Raw genomic sequence first — 14,697 nt, forward strand, 5'->3', positions numbered from 1 at the left:
TGCTTCGCTTATAAATATTTCAAGAAGACCTAAGAAAGTCAGTTTAACACAAGTCTTCATCGTGACATACAAGGCTTGAAATACACAAGAAAGCTAAAAAAAAACTAGTATTTAATGTTCAGCTCTCCTCTGCATATAGGTTATGCATAACATATTCTTCCACATAGCATTTGTCCAGATTTACTCTGAGTATTGCCCCAGAATACTAGCTTCCTCTGTGTGCTGGCTGTGTACACCACTTCACACTGATGCTCCTCATTGCGTGGAAAGTTTGCTGTGGCAAGAAGCCCGCTTGTAAATCATGCATATTGGATGAGACATGCAGCAGATGAGCCTGGGCCCTCCAGTCAGGCCTAGCATTAATTAAATATCATTGGCCCTGCTTCCGTACCTCATTTCATGCCACATTCACCTTGTCTAGGCTTGTTGAGGAAAAGTTGAGATGAAAGTTGTGGCCTTGCAACCTCCTACAATTTATAGCACTGCTTGGTTGGAGCATCGTGGTGTTAACGCTAGGATTTTGGGTTTGATTCCTACAGGGACCGCACAAGCAAAAGTCATTTTATTTGAGAAAAGTCAGAGTGAAACCTGTGCACAGCAACAGTTTTCTCCTGGGGGGAAAAACAACCTTGACATGAGAGATGTTTGCAACTAATCAGTTGCTGGTTCAGAGCCCCAATAGTGTTGATAAAATGTTAAATTGTGTGAGATGTCAGTCAAACAGGTTTTTATATCAGTGATTATGTTGTCCTCTATTTGATTCTTAGAATAATTATAATAATGTGATTAATCTAATAATTTGATTAAATTGTTTATCATGTATCACAGAAAAGGCTCTGTTAATATTCATGGTTTAATGCAATTCTGCATAGATTATTGACTGAATAGACTGTTCTTGCTCTCAAGGAGCATCAGTCAGGTCCCTCCTGTCATAAACTGTAGTTGTGTTTTGCCCTTCATATTTATGTCGCTCCCATATAACTTTCCTACACTATATGCAATGCTGAGATTCAATACACGAAGGCTGCGTGTATTCAAGGATCATAGCTGTAAAAGTTAACAACACAAGGTATTTTGGGCAAGCGTCACAACTGATTGACAGGCTCGCTCAGATTATGGTATTTACATGTTCCAATCATCCTTGCGATAATGCAAGTAATTTTTCACTACTCCACACAATTAACTCTACTTAATAGCAGGATTAATACTTTAATTATGACCGTAATCAAAGTAATGTAATTAGATTCAGGTGTTTACATGAGCCATGGCTTAATTGCAGTATCCTCATTATCACATTAAGATCAATATATTGGTGCATGTGTGTATGTAGCCATTAATTCCACTGTGTTGTTGAGCAAGGCTGTATACATCTATACCACTGTACTCACTCTAATATTCATTAGCCCTCCACAGTTTCTCTTGATCTATTTCTCTGCTACCTTGCTCACTGCTAAAGCAGAACTAAATTGTCTATATAGACCTTGGGTTTGAAGAATTTACTTGCAAGAGCCAAATCATTTGACACCGTGTTTCTTAAAAAAAAAAAAAAGGTATGCTCACTTCTCTTTTAATGTTCTCCCTCACTCATAAGGAATGTTGGTCCAGAAGTCTTTTTCTACAAGCCCTGTGGCAGTGAGTGAGCGAGTTAAATTTTTAACGTAGTTGAAATTGTAAGAGTGTAAAACTGGGCTAAAGTTGGTTGCTCTTATCACCGGTGCTTCTCTTTAGACATGATGGCACTAAGCCATCCAAAGAGCAAAACACGCTTTAGAAATGCTATTGCCATTTCATGCTGTGGAAACTCCAGCAAGTATACCAGAAAATGGTTCGGATTTTAATGCTTTTAAAATGGAATTTAATGGAAAATGGAATTCAAAACGTATTATTTAGATAATTGTATAGAAATGCAATTCATAAAAATAAAGAAAAGTAATTTGATATGTATTTGAAATCCAAATATTCTGTTAAACCAGTATTTACAAATTTGAAGGGGTTTGTATTTCACCCTATTTGGCTATTTGGAGTTGTGACTCATAACATCTTTCACCCTCTCTTCGCCTATACGCTTCTGAGGAAGCCAGCAGCACTGTTCACCTTGGAGTCCCTTTGATGATGTCTAAGGGATTCCCCTAATCCTCAGAGGGTAGGGTGGAGGGCACTCTCTCCCTGCTGGGGGATAAAGCCACTTAATGGATCACAAAGTTAATCAACCGCAGGGAGAGCCTGACTGAATTGGAGGAATAGGTTGAACCATTAGACTGGTGTCCTCAGGGAGGTACACACACACACACACACACACACACACACACACACACACACGCACACATTTCCTTGAAACCTAGTTAATAACACACTGATTAGACATGAATAAGAGCTTTATAATAGCTATAGGGCACATTCATCATTCATCAATAATCATTCATGATTTCATAGTGTGAAATATACTGTAATACATATAATAGCCATATGTGGCATTGTAAATGGACAGATTGTCAGTTTATTTAGGACAAAATTTAGGGCAAAATCAAGGTCAGTACAAATTATTCATGGAAAACCATCCATTCACCATTGGTTTACTCTTGGGGCCAAATTAATTGGCATTATAGAGGGCATACATTTTTTGTTTTATGAGCATTCAGTTGTGACAAGGAACATGCCAGGCACCGAGAGTGTTTACCCCTACTATTTACTTCGGTCAACATGGCACTATTTTACATCGGAAACCAGACTGGGGTGGGAAAACCAGGAAGCTGTCCTGACGTCTGCATTGACTGCATTGACCTGGGAATATGCACTTTGTGATCAAGTGTCCGCCTCGCTTCGTCCTGTTGCAGGTTGTTAAAGACAAAGCAATGCAATTCAAATAAATAGTTATTTGTATTTTAAGCAGTCGCATTTGCATATAATTACAATAACAGCAGCCTAAATGATACGACCATCTGTTCAATCAAGCGTGAAATTTGCTATTCTATAAAAAGAGATCCACATGGGACCAACATGCCCTCTTCTCTTCTTCCTTGCTCCCCTATTCTTTCTCCTTTTCTTCTCTGGAAGCAGTGTGACACCTTTGGCTGTCACTTTCTATTGTGTGCCATATGGTGAATAGATTTCCTCTATCTCCTTCAGAGTGGTGTCATACAAGTGTCTTCCCCTTCGCCTCCGCGTTCAATAGTGGCTTTTCTTGCATTGGAAAGTAATCATTCCAGTGTGTGGTCATATTCACATGAAGTTTTTGTTGTGAGCTATCCACAAATCAGTAGTGGTTGGTGATTTTTTTTTTTCCCAGCTTTCTCTCCATCTTTGAAAAGGCCTAATATTTCACAGCAAGCATTCACAGCTGACTGGAACAGTTTTCAATCGGCAGAAATGTTCTCATTGTTTTCCTCCGCCAATTCAACACCATGAATACTTGCAGGAGGGGATTGTGCACGGAACACATATCATGCAGTGACTAAACACTTTCATGATGCATTTAAAATTTTTTTTTTTTTTATCGTAAACCCCTATGCATGTTTTTTCAGCTGGTGTTTTTATTCAGAAAAGTTCTTCTAAAAGTGACACACCTTTCAATTGTTATGTCACTTATGATTTTACATTTACACCATGTGAAAGCTGATGATAAATATTAATCAGTAATTAATTAATTTTTGATTTTAGAAGTTTCGATTCTAATCAATCTAATCAAATCAAAATCAAGCCTTACATGGTATTGTTGGCAAGATAAACTTTATTATTAACTGAACATTATAAAGATGTTGAGGGACTTAAATTGTTCTTAAAGCTGACCCAGGCAAGATTTTTCTGTAAAAATACACCTATTTTATCAGCATTCATCACAAAATTAAGTCAACTTTATTCATATAGCGCTTTAAAAACACAAAACTAGTGTGTACCAAAGTGCAAGGAACATGTGGGACTGTAACCCTTTACTGATGGGAGTGTGCAGTTTACTGATGTCACATTACATGATTTCTGGGTAATGAACTCCTTAAAACTTTCAAAAATTCAAACAGTTGCCTTTTGCTGACAAAGTGTGAATTGGCTTAATGTAGTTTTAAAAGTGTGATAGAATTGAATGATGACCCTAAACAAGAACAAAAGAAAATGCAGGAATGAGAACATAAGTAGCTAATCACTTCATCATAAGTAGCCATCAGGAGTTTCTCTATGTAACACTGTGATTCAACCATGATTCATTGCAAGCATAAACTATAAAGACTTCTCTCTGTTTTTTTCTTCATCTCTGTTTTTTTCATACAAACCTTGAGTACAAAAACACATTGTATAATGCATTGATGAACAGATGTACATGGACATGTCAACACACCATGAAACTCAAGTTCAAGTTAATTTATTTATACAGTATATAGCCCTTTATCACAAGCATGTCTCCAAGGACTTCATAGAGAATGAGCCTAGACTAGACTAGGTCTAACTAGATCTAACTGATCAACAATCAACCATAGAACAGAATGATATGACAAACATAAGGAAGCAGAACAAAGCACAAGACACACAGTAGCAGATTTTGGCAAGACATAATAGAAACCTACCTAATCTACATAGCACCTACCTATTCTACATAGAAATGAAAACTTATCAACTTATATAGAAAACTGAATATCTGAGGCCTTAGATGACTCAATCAAATGACATGCAATTTAAAATATCCATACTCCATCAAGAGGGTTGTATGGATTTTCAGGCTATCGGCACTGTGAAAGGCATCGTGCTGTGATGCCACGATAAAAACACCAAAATTATGCCTAGAGCGGGCCATGAGTACAGCAGTAGTATTTTTGATTAATATCGAAGGCCTAAACTCATTCACTTTTAATCACATAGAATACATGTTTATGCAATATGTTCCAATCACAAGGATTGGGAATATGGTGCAGCTGGGCTGCCATTTCTGCAGTTGTAGAGCTAAAAATCTTTCCTTTTCTTCAAAGGTGTGTATATGATATACTGCTCTCTACCAATGCAGCATCTCATCTGGAGTTAATTTTAATTTTCAGTGCATTTTGTGTAATGTACAGTAGAAATGAATAATGGATTTGAGGATGGAGTAAATATAATGCAGTGTTGTCTCCCTAGTGAGTCATATGTTCACTTACAGTGGAGAATAGAGAATAACTTATAACTTATTCACTCTTCTCTGAGGTGTTTCCTTACAGTCTTCCACACAAACTCAACTATTACAAAAATGATATATTTTCTGCATTTCATCTTAACGCTTTAGACAAATTGCATAAGAGATGGAGGGAGATTAGTCATGATTTTCTCCATTATATTTAAACTAAAAATGTAATGGTATTGCACATGTAATTTCCAATTTAACTGAATTTCCAACATAACCTGTTATGGCATTCGACCATGATGAGCTGCCAAGCCGCAATGGGCATAATCAGGCTTCCAAAACAGTTTTATTACATTTTGCCTAAAGGGATATCACACAATTTTTCTGGGCCTTCTTGATGGTGGAATCTATTATTTACTACTAGTATGAGCTCTTGAAGGTATTTGTTCTCATTACTCTTATTGTTTAATTCAAACAGCTGGGAATTGCATATACTATATCTGATGCTTAGGCTCAGAATTTGAAGAGAAACAATTAGCCTAGAGATTGAAACTTTTATTTTGAAATTTCCACCAGATATTCAACTGCTCTGTTACACTGACATAAGTATTTTATGAACAGTGTGAAAGATGACATAACTCAAGAATTTTGTGCTATGTATTTGTTGTGAGGTCCATATTCAGGAATTAGGAATGTGTTCATTGGGTTTCAAGTGTTAATGAGTGTTAATTATTTCTTTCTTTCTTTCTTTCTTTCTTTCTATCTTTCTTTCTTTCTTTTGAATAAGACGTTCCCTTGGCAACTGACACTTTGAAGAAACATCATAATTATGGAGACAGATTAATTTGTTCATCACACTTATGCTGTGTTATATCAAAACACAAGTTGACACAAAATGTATTTGGAGGAGAAATAGAAATCAGACTCAAAATTGCTAGCATTGGATCTGTGATGCTAATAGACTTGAACTGTTCTAATTCGAAGCAGGTGAGACAGGCTAAAGTACAAACTGGAAGTTAATTTCACTGGATACTTTTTAGACAAAACATCAGGGCTTGAATTTAAAAATAGCCTATACTCTAGCAAAAATGTCACCATCAGTGTTTCCTCTCGTATTGATTAGCCAATCAAATTACCTGTGTGTCTGGTGAAAGAGCACATGCGGGCTCAAATACAGAGCTTGTTGTTCTGTAACCTCGCCGCTCCTGAGCAGCTTCCAGTAGATGGCCATCTTCAGCGAGGCGGTGAGCTATCAGTGGCCTAATCACCCAGAAGCAATTCCACAGCTGGTCTGATGAATTTGGGCCAAGCCTTGTGGTGTGTGATCCCAGGGAATAATACTCAGAGCTGCCTATGTTTATCAAAAGGTTAATGGAAGGTTAATAAGAGAGGGAACTGTGCAAACTCGGAAACCTTATTATGCAAATTGTGTTTTGTGAAAAAAAAGTAATATCTGGTTGTAAGGTGTTCATGCTAATTAGCGGATCATCTCTGCTCTGGATGAAATACAGGCACCTTTGATGTTTGACTTGAGGAAAGATCTCATTATTTGTTTTATGAGGTTGACATGAGTTGATTACTCAATGTGTGAACATAAATGCTTCTTGCTAAAAGTGTTGCAGTAAAATGATAAGCTAGTCACTCTGATTGCCAGCTGTTTGACAGAACAATGTCTTTCATTGGGGCAAATATTTTCCTGTTTTATCGACTTTTGCACCATAACGGCTGGTTTTGTGAATGTGTGTGCGCATGCTTTGTTAAGTACACAATCTGAAGTGATGACACTGTATTGTAATTGATTGTTGATGCAGCTAACCTCATGCTGAGATAAGCATCTAACCCATAAATACTGGTGTGAGGGTGGAAGAGTGCAGTATTTATGCTTGATTCTCATACGCGAGCTCTAAACCGCACAAAAAAAACACAGATGGGAAATGATTCACTTGCCAAAATACCATTCCCACATCATCTTAAAACATTCCTATAACATTTGATTTGATAGTTGTTCCACATACAAAGGTCATCTTTTAATCACACAGTGGATACTTTTGGACTAATCCTGCATTTATTCAAGCACCCAAAGACAGATCATCTGTTAATGCTTTCGTTCATAGTTGGCGTGTATTTCTGAACACATGGACGAAATAGCTGGATGACCTTGCTCTGTTTACTGTTGCATTAAGTTGGCTTTAGTGATGGTTAACCCAGAGGATATGAGCTGCTGCTGGTAAAAAGGAAGAGAGTGATGAGGAGACAGAGGTTTGCAGAGGCCTTTACTGGAGCATGTCAATTTGATCAGGCCCGTATGTTTTGTTTTCCTCGGTGAAAAAAGGAACTGCACATGAAAAATTGAACACATCCCCTCCTCTTCTTAACACTCTCGGACTCCTCCTGATACAATATTAAGGGGGTTGTTTTGAGGTTGTCTTTCATCACTTGCTAGAAACAAACACAAGAAATGAATTTTGACTTTCGCCAGTTTAATCGTTCTCATCAAATTCAGGCAACCATTACAGATTATGCTGTCAAGCAGTGTTTCAGGATTGCATCACAACCTTCATAGTCTTTGGAAATTAAGCCACACAGATCACGACATAACCAAATCTAAATAGCAGACTGCTAATAATGAGTTTCACAGTATGCAGCTTTGTAGGTATTATCAGCCATTCCATCCCCAGCTTTGAAACCGATGTGAGTCCATTATAGCATTTATTACATTAGTGCTTTTGTGTTCAGAGCGATGCTGTACCTTGTTTTACTATTTACGGGTATACTTTGCTTTGTGACATTTTTCCTGCTTACCACATTTATGGGAATAGGCGTTTCGCAACAGCAGCCTCCTAACAAAGGTGTTGACACAGAGAGGATGCAGAGGTTTGAGTTTGCCAGTAGTGTTTTGAATAGGAGCTTCCCTGCTGATTTGTATGCTGCCTGTGTGTGCAACCTGAGAGTGACTGACTGGCGGTCAGAGCCCAGTATTGACTGCTCTGAGGATGTAATAGAGGACGGGGTGATGGGATCCAGGACATGAACACTCTCACCCTGGCATGTGCAGCAGAGCTATACAGGATATAAGCAAGGCACTTTATCATTCTGCTGGCTCCACACAGAGATGCGCAGGGCTCTGTGTTTTAGAATAATGCTTCTACCTTAAATTAGATTTCATTGATCCTGGTTTTCTCTATAATTGCACAAACAGGATGGATGCTGGCTTTATGTGGGGTCAAGCCAGGCATTTGAAATACTTTAGCTGTAAGTACAGAGGGTAAATTAAATCAGACAAAAGGCAGGTGAAGCTGATTCAAGGTGATTGGGCTATTAAGGGATTGTCAGACAATGTATTATCTTGAGAGTAGCAAACTGATGTCTTTGTTTCAATTGTTATTTAAAATGCAAGGTTATGAACTTACACGCAACTCATCATCTTATTTGTCCCATGGATTGATTTTTAATTTAAGTACCATAATATTTTATCTGCTTAGTACAATGCAGTTCCTGAAAGCTGCACCAGGCAACTTTGCACGTTGACGGCCCCAAAATGCCAGCGGGAGGTAAGTGTTTGAAAAATTTGGACTTCAATACCCAGAAATCATGTAACGTGTCACCAACATGTTTACCAACCCGGCCGGTCTGTGATCACTTTATACCAAAGACGCCAAATGGAGAGATGCAAAAGATTTAACGTTCCAGATTTCTCTAGACGCAGCGCTCGCTCACTGCTGTTTGGGAGACAGTTTGTGTTTCGCTTTTATGTTTCGACCCATCATTTCCTGTGGGAGGACAGGCGTACGTACCCCACACCAGAATTTAATTTAATAGGAAGAATCTGTGAGGTCTCAATTAGGGGTGACGGGACTTTCTTCTTTATTGCAGCCTCACTTTGTGATTTAGGCTGACAAGACGGGTGTATTTTTACTTAAAAATCTTGCCCAAAATGTCTTTAACTGCAAAGCCAACGGTCCCAATTATCCATGTAAAACTGTTTGAAACATTGTCCTGCAGCATTGGCTCTTTATTCCTTTTATTTGACATTTTGACACATTATTTTCATATAAAGTATTTAAAACAGCCACATAAAGTGTACGTATGTGTGAGTGTGTGTGGGTGCATACATTGCCTGCACATGTATGTCTGTATGCGTGTGTGTGTGTGTGTGTGTGTGTGTGTGTGTGTTTTAAGGGCTATTGGGGGTCAAATAAATGTTGGTGATCCTCTCAGTTCGGATTTCACCCTCTTTCAGGAATCAACTTGTACTGATTCAGGTGTTGCACACTAACATTGCATTGGAATTGGATTGAATTGGATTGGAATTGCATTGGAAATATTGCCTTGCACAAGCCAACCATTGAATACAGGCATGTAACATTATTTTGGCATGTTTTTTCAAGCGAATGATATGCCCCCTCATCTGGTACTGCTATACAATGAACAGATGTGGCTTATAGCTGACAAATTCAGGCGTGGCACTCATTGATATTGTTAACACTGACAGAGAGAGAGGGAGAAAGAGAGAGAACAAAAAGAGACAGTAGGATACATGGTGGATCAAGCTGCTTTCCCTAAATTGCCAATTCATTAACGACTGTAACTGTACGTAGACGATGTAAAATAATGAAACCATGCAAAGTGATATGATTTTTGCAAATAAAGAGTTAATTTATTCAGTTTTCTCTGCGCCTCTGGATTTAATTGAATGGGGATGCTGTCTCCAGCACAGCGCTATATTCAATTGTTCAGTCTGAGAATGGGAGCAGTCAGCCTTCTCTCTAAGAGGTCTCAGGTGGCTTCTCTTCATTTGGCTTCCCTCCTCACTTGATCTCGTTGTTCTTGTGTAAACAAAACAATTCTGGGCAAAAAAAATAAAATAAAAGTGCAACTGACTCAGAAATATGCATGTGTCTTTTTATTTTTTATTATTATTATTTACACCTGTCCTACTTGTCATACTGCATATGCCATACTTAGAGTGGCCTATATACTGATCATTAAAACGCATCTTCAGAAGCCTTGGCTGACTTGCTTTTAGGGTTTTGTGTTGTAAAGCAGTTGATGAAAAGAGGGGAGTGTTTGAAGCACAAGTGTGTTGTTTTGTCCACACCAACCAGGGAGCATGCATCTGTTTTACTCTTCCTACAGCTGGCTCAGCATATATAGCAGAGTGCTTCAGTGTGGGACATTATGACGGAGTTCAACGGTATCCCCCATCTTTTTTAACGCTAATATTAAAAAACATTTGCTTCAAACAAAAACTATGTTATGCATCATAGTATTTTTCTTATTGCTCCAATATATTTTGAAAGTTTAGGGTTAAAATGTGTTCAAAAATGGATTTTGAGTCTGGAGATTGGGTTAGTATTTACTCAATTGCTTATCATAAAACTATAATTGTTTGAAGTTGAAACACTTTTCCTTAATTTAATTCTGGGTTATGCATATCACTGCTGTAATGTGAAAACCTTGTATCCAAAATGTCAACTTTTCAAGAACAATGAAAAACAGCCTTGTTTTCAGCTTGGCAGCCATGCATTTTTGAGTTTATCTAATTGGTGTTGAAATGGTTTCATAAACCTAAGGGGTTGTTGAATGTTATCAACCCATAGAGGAACATGTGATCCTTGAATTAAAGTTAAAACATGAAAATCATCAAAATTGGAGTTACGAGATTTTCATCTGACAGTTGCATAGGCTTTCAAATAAACAATTGGGACTTCATTTGTTTGTCTTTCTTTGCCAGAGAGTAAGGGACATACAGCAGATTAGTTGGAGACATGGCCAGAGAGCTCTGAATGCTGAAAATCGTAAAATCGCACAGAAGGAACCCTCCATCACTCCAGTTGTTAGATGTTTTTTCCTGGTGCAGTTAGTGCGGTATTGATCATTGTTGTTCCAAGTCCTCAGGAATCAACTTCTATTGATTTCACTTCAGTAGTAAGCCTCTCTTACTGACCTATATCTCTCTTCAGACCAGCCACCTTTTCTAACATCCTAACCTCTCTTGATTTTGCCATGGGTTTACCAAACCATGTAGGCAGTACAGCACTTTCCAAACGATTTACAAAATGGTTTGTGCTCGGATCCGAAAAAGGACTAACCATCAGTGCTTAATTTGTAAATGATGAGGTCCCGGAACACCAAGGGGTCGGTGTTCCCGCGAGTCGGTCTGAAGGGAAAAGGTTCCGGAACATATCAAGACAACAAGCGCATTGGAGGCACGGTGGTGCTCAGTGCAGCCATATAGCTTACTGTAGACCTAACAGCCTAAACATTACTAAATGACCGACTATATGACCTTAGAGCTCCGAATACTGCTGACCTATAACAATATTTGATTATAGGCTACATAATGGGTAATCACCTGTCTTCATATGGAAATGAGCCAATTAGGTTTTTGGAAGGGAGGGGAAAGGAAGATTCAACTATTGGGATTATTACATGGCAGACAAAAAAACAAAACTTTCATGCCACCAGAGGTGCCGGGTCCACGCAAATAAGTACCGGAATGCAGGTAGTCCAAAACCACGAGGTGCCGGATCCTGTTCCGGCAGGATCCGGCACAAATTAAGCACTGCTAACCATTATAGATAACCATCAACCTGGAAACTCTTCAGTGGTGCAAGAAAACACTATAGAGATGTTATATTTAAGATGGAGCTCTACTTTTAAGAGGATGATATGCATCTTCTTCTGACACTTGATGATCATTCATTAAAAGAACCTACTTACAGCCAAAGGATTCAGCAATGATGATGGCTATTAATAGCAGGGATGCAATCTCAGTCAATACTGTGCGTGTGTGTGTGTGTGTGTGTGTGTGTGTGTGTGTGTGTGTGATATTAAATAACTTGTATCTATCTGTGTGTAATCAAGTATGTGTGTCTAAGTGGTGCCAAATGAAGAGAGCTGCACTAGTTACATGTTAGTTTCAGAATATATTTTGAGAATTTACAGATTGTTTTTAATGTACGGCCTGGTCAGGACCCATGCTACATTGCAGACTCTTTAATTTTTAATATGAAATTTCACAGTCAAAGGTCTTTTCCACAGTCTAGAATCAAAACTAAATGTGACTGAGCTTTACTGTCAGGGCCACTAGAGCTGAAAGCAAAGTCAGTGCTATTTTTCTCCAAACACATTTTTACAGATTTGCCTGAATTTCATGTTTTAATTAATTAGCTTGCTGTTTTATTCTTGTTATTTTTATGTTCTTTCTTTTATTTCCTTATTTCAACATGTATATTCAATATAATTATCTCCCTGATATACAGTTTATATCCAATACGTTTATGCATGTTTATGGTTTCCTATAGCTACTTTAGAAACTTTTTAAAATTTGAAACTATTTTTTATGTAGAAACTTTTCCTAAGAAAAGTACTTTGTATATTGAATATTTCTTCTTATTATTTTTATATTTCTGCACCCATGAACCAGTTTTTTCTCCTGTAATTGTGTATTTTTGCATGTGATTTTGTAACGTTAGCTCTTGTGAATATTCACAGTCACAGAATTTTGTCAAAAACCTGATCTGGTCCTGGGCCACGGTTATTTGAGCCTGAAATATCATAGGGGTTCTTCTAATCTCAGAGTAATAATTTTACAGCATGAGTTGCCTGGTGTTGCACTGCAGTTAGGAACAAAACGTCAGTGGTGTTTCATTTATTAATGACAAAGATACATTGTGGTGGCTCAGTGGTGGAAGGTGCGTTCCATGTAAACGGGACGCAGGCGGGTTTGAATCCGGCCCAGGACCTTTGTCTCATGTCATCCCCCTCTCTCTCACAATCCTTCCTGTCTCTCTCCACTTTGATTGTCGAAAATACCAAAAATATAATCTTTAAAAAAAAGAAAAAAGAAGATACATTCTCGTTTACAGCTTGCTGCTATATTAGAATCCTTGAAACTTTAGTAAGAGGAATTGATTGAGGTGTTGAAGTTCAGTGCTCTCGGGTGGGACACTCAGCCAGACTATCTGTGAGCTGTATACCTTCAAATGGCTGTCCTGGGGACTCCTCGGCAGTGAATCAATAGACAGTTAATTTCAGGCCACACTCTGCTTCAACAGTAGCTCATGTGTGGGCCCTCACAGGGAGGAGAAGCTGTCAATAATCAGCCAGCCTCATTTATATAAAGGTCTTGCAATCAAATTTGTTGAAATCTGTGAGTTAGAAATCTATGTCAAAGTAGCTATTAATAAAGTTTGAGCTCAATGCCAACCCTGAATTAAATAAAGCTAAAGGGGATCTACGCATAATAAAAAGGAGAATTCCAACCCTTGGACATATTAAGTAGAAATGCAATGTGCAACAAAGTATGGATTCCATTATTGACAGGCTGTGCAAAATAGCAGCAGTAGTATCAGCAGAACTTACTGAGACATAAAGGGTAAAGTGAGATTTGTGTGTTATGAAAATGTGGATCATTTTAAGAAATATATCTAAATTATAATATGTATGCAATATATAACTGACAGGAACATGAGAGCATGAGGAAATACCGTATGTGAAGAATCACAGCATGTACAATGCTGTTAATGTCTCACATTACTGTATCCATACATTTTTATAGAAGTGTCCAGGAAACTATAGAGAACTATACGCCTTCCAGATGCATTCACTACACTTACACTTACAGAAGTAGATACTATGTACAGACATGCAGATTTGCAGATGGAGAAACCCTATGTACATAAAAAGTGACAATTTGCCAAGCATTATGTAAATTGAACACTTACAGGTGTAGATAGTATGTACAGGTGTACATATATTTGGGTATGTGCATGAACAGTGCAAGCAATGCTGTACAGATTAATTCAGAGCATAGGCAGTTCGTATGTAGGATAGTTCGTATAGCTGTATTTCAGCTGTGAAAGTTGTGCGAAGCATATGACTATAGTTGTGATAAAAAAAAAAAAACGCCTTATTTTTGTGGCACACTGCATGAGAAAAATAGACAAAGTTCTGATCAATGTCAATTATTTCAGAATGGTTTTAGAATAGTGCCTGTTCTTGTGTGCTCAAATCTCTTGTAATTTATAGCGTGGTGTGTACACGGCTTTATTCAGTTTGAAAAATTATCTTAGAATGAAGCAGAAGATAAAGTCTTTCAAAAATCTTTTCAAAAAACAAGGCCCTATGACACATCCACTTACTGAGCTCCAAGGAGCACATTATGTTACCAGGGAAGCTGCATAGATATTTTTATATTCACGTTGTCTATGATCAGCCTACTCCATTTTCTATGAACAATTAGGTATAGTTTACAGAAGAGGCATCATAATTACACTACCAGTCAAAAGTTTGGACACACCTTATTAAATGTACTGTTTTTCATTATCTTAAAGACATTTTGATCTAAAGGCTTATGCTTAAATGCTTGAAATTTGTTTTTTAGACAAATATAAATAGTGAAGTTGATGCCTGTGCATGAATTTCTTTCCAAAGCCTTTGCCTTTCCATCAAGGCAAAGGGTGGCTACTTTAAAGACTCTTTTTTGGTCACTGCATAATGCCATTTGTGTTATTTCATCGTTTTGATGTCTTTACTAATACCGGTATTCTAAAATGTGAAAACTAGTAAAAATAAAGAAAAATTACTTGCGACTGGTAGTGTATACTATAACA

General features: G+C 37.8%; 1 protein-coding gene across 1 annotated transcript in view; it reads left to right on the forward strand.

Moving 5' to 3' along the window:
* Window positions 1-14,697, forward strand: part of gpc5a (glypican 5a) — a 106,558-nt gene that overhangs the window by 90,539 nt on the left and 1,322 nt on the right. The gene's annotated exons all lie outside the window — the stretch shown is intronic.

Source organism: Centroberyx gerrardi, chromosome 1 (assembly GCF_048128805.1).
Source record: "Centroberyx gerrardi isolate f3 chromosome 1, fCenGer3.hap1.cur.20231027, whole genome shotgun sequence".
NCBI classification, from domain to species: Eukaryota; Metazoa; Chordata; class Actinopteri; order Beryciformes; family Berycidae; genus Centroberyx; species Centroberyx gerrardi.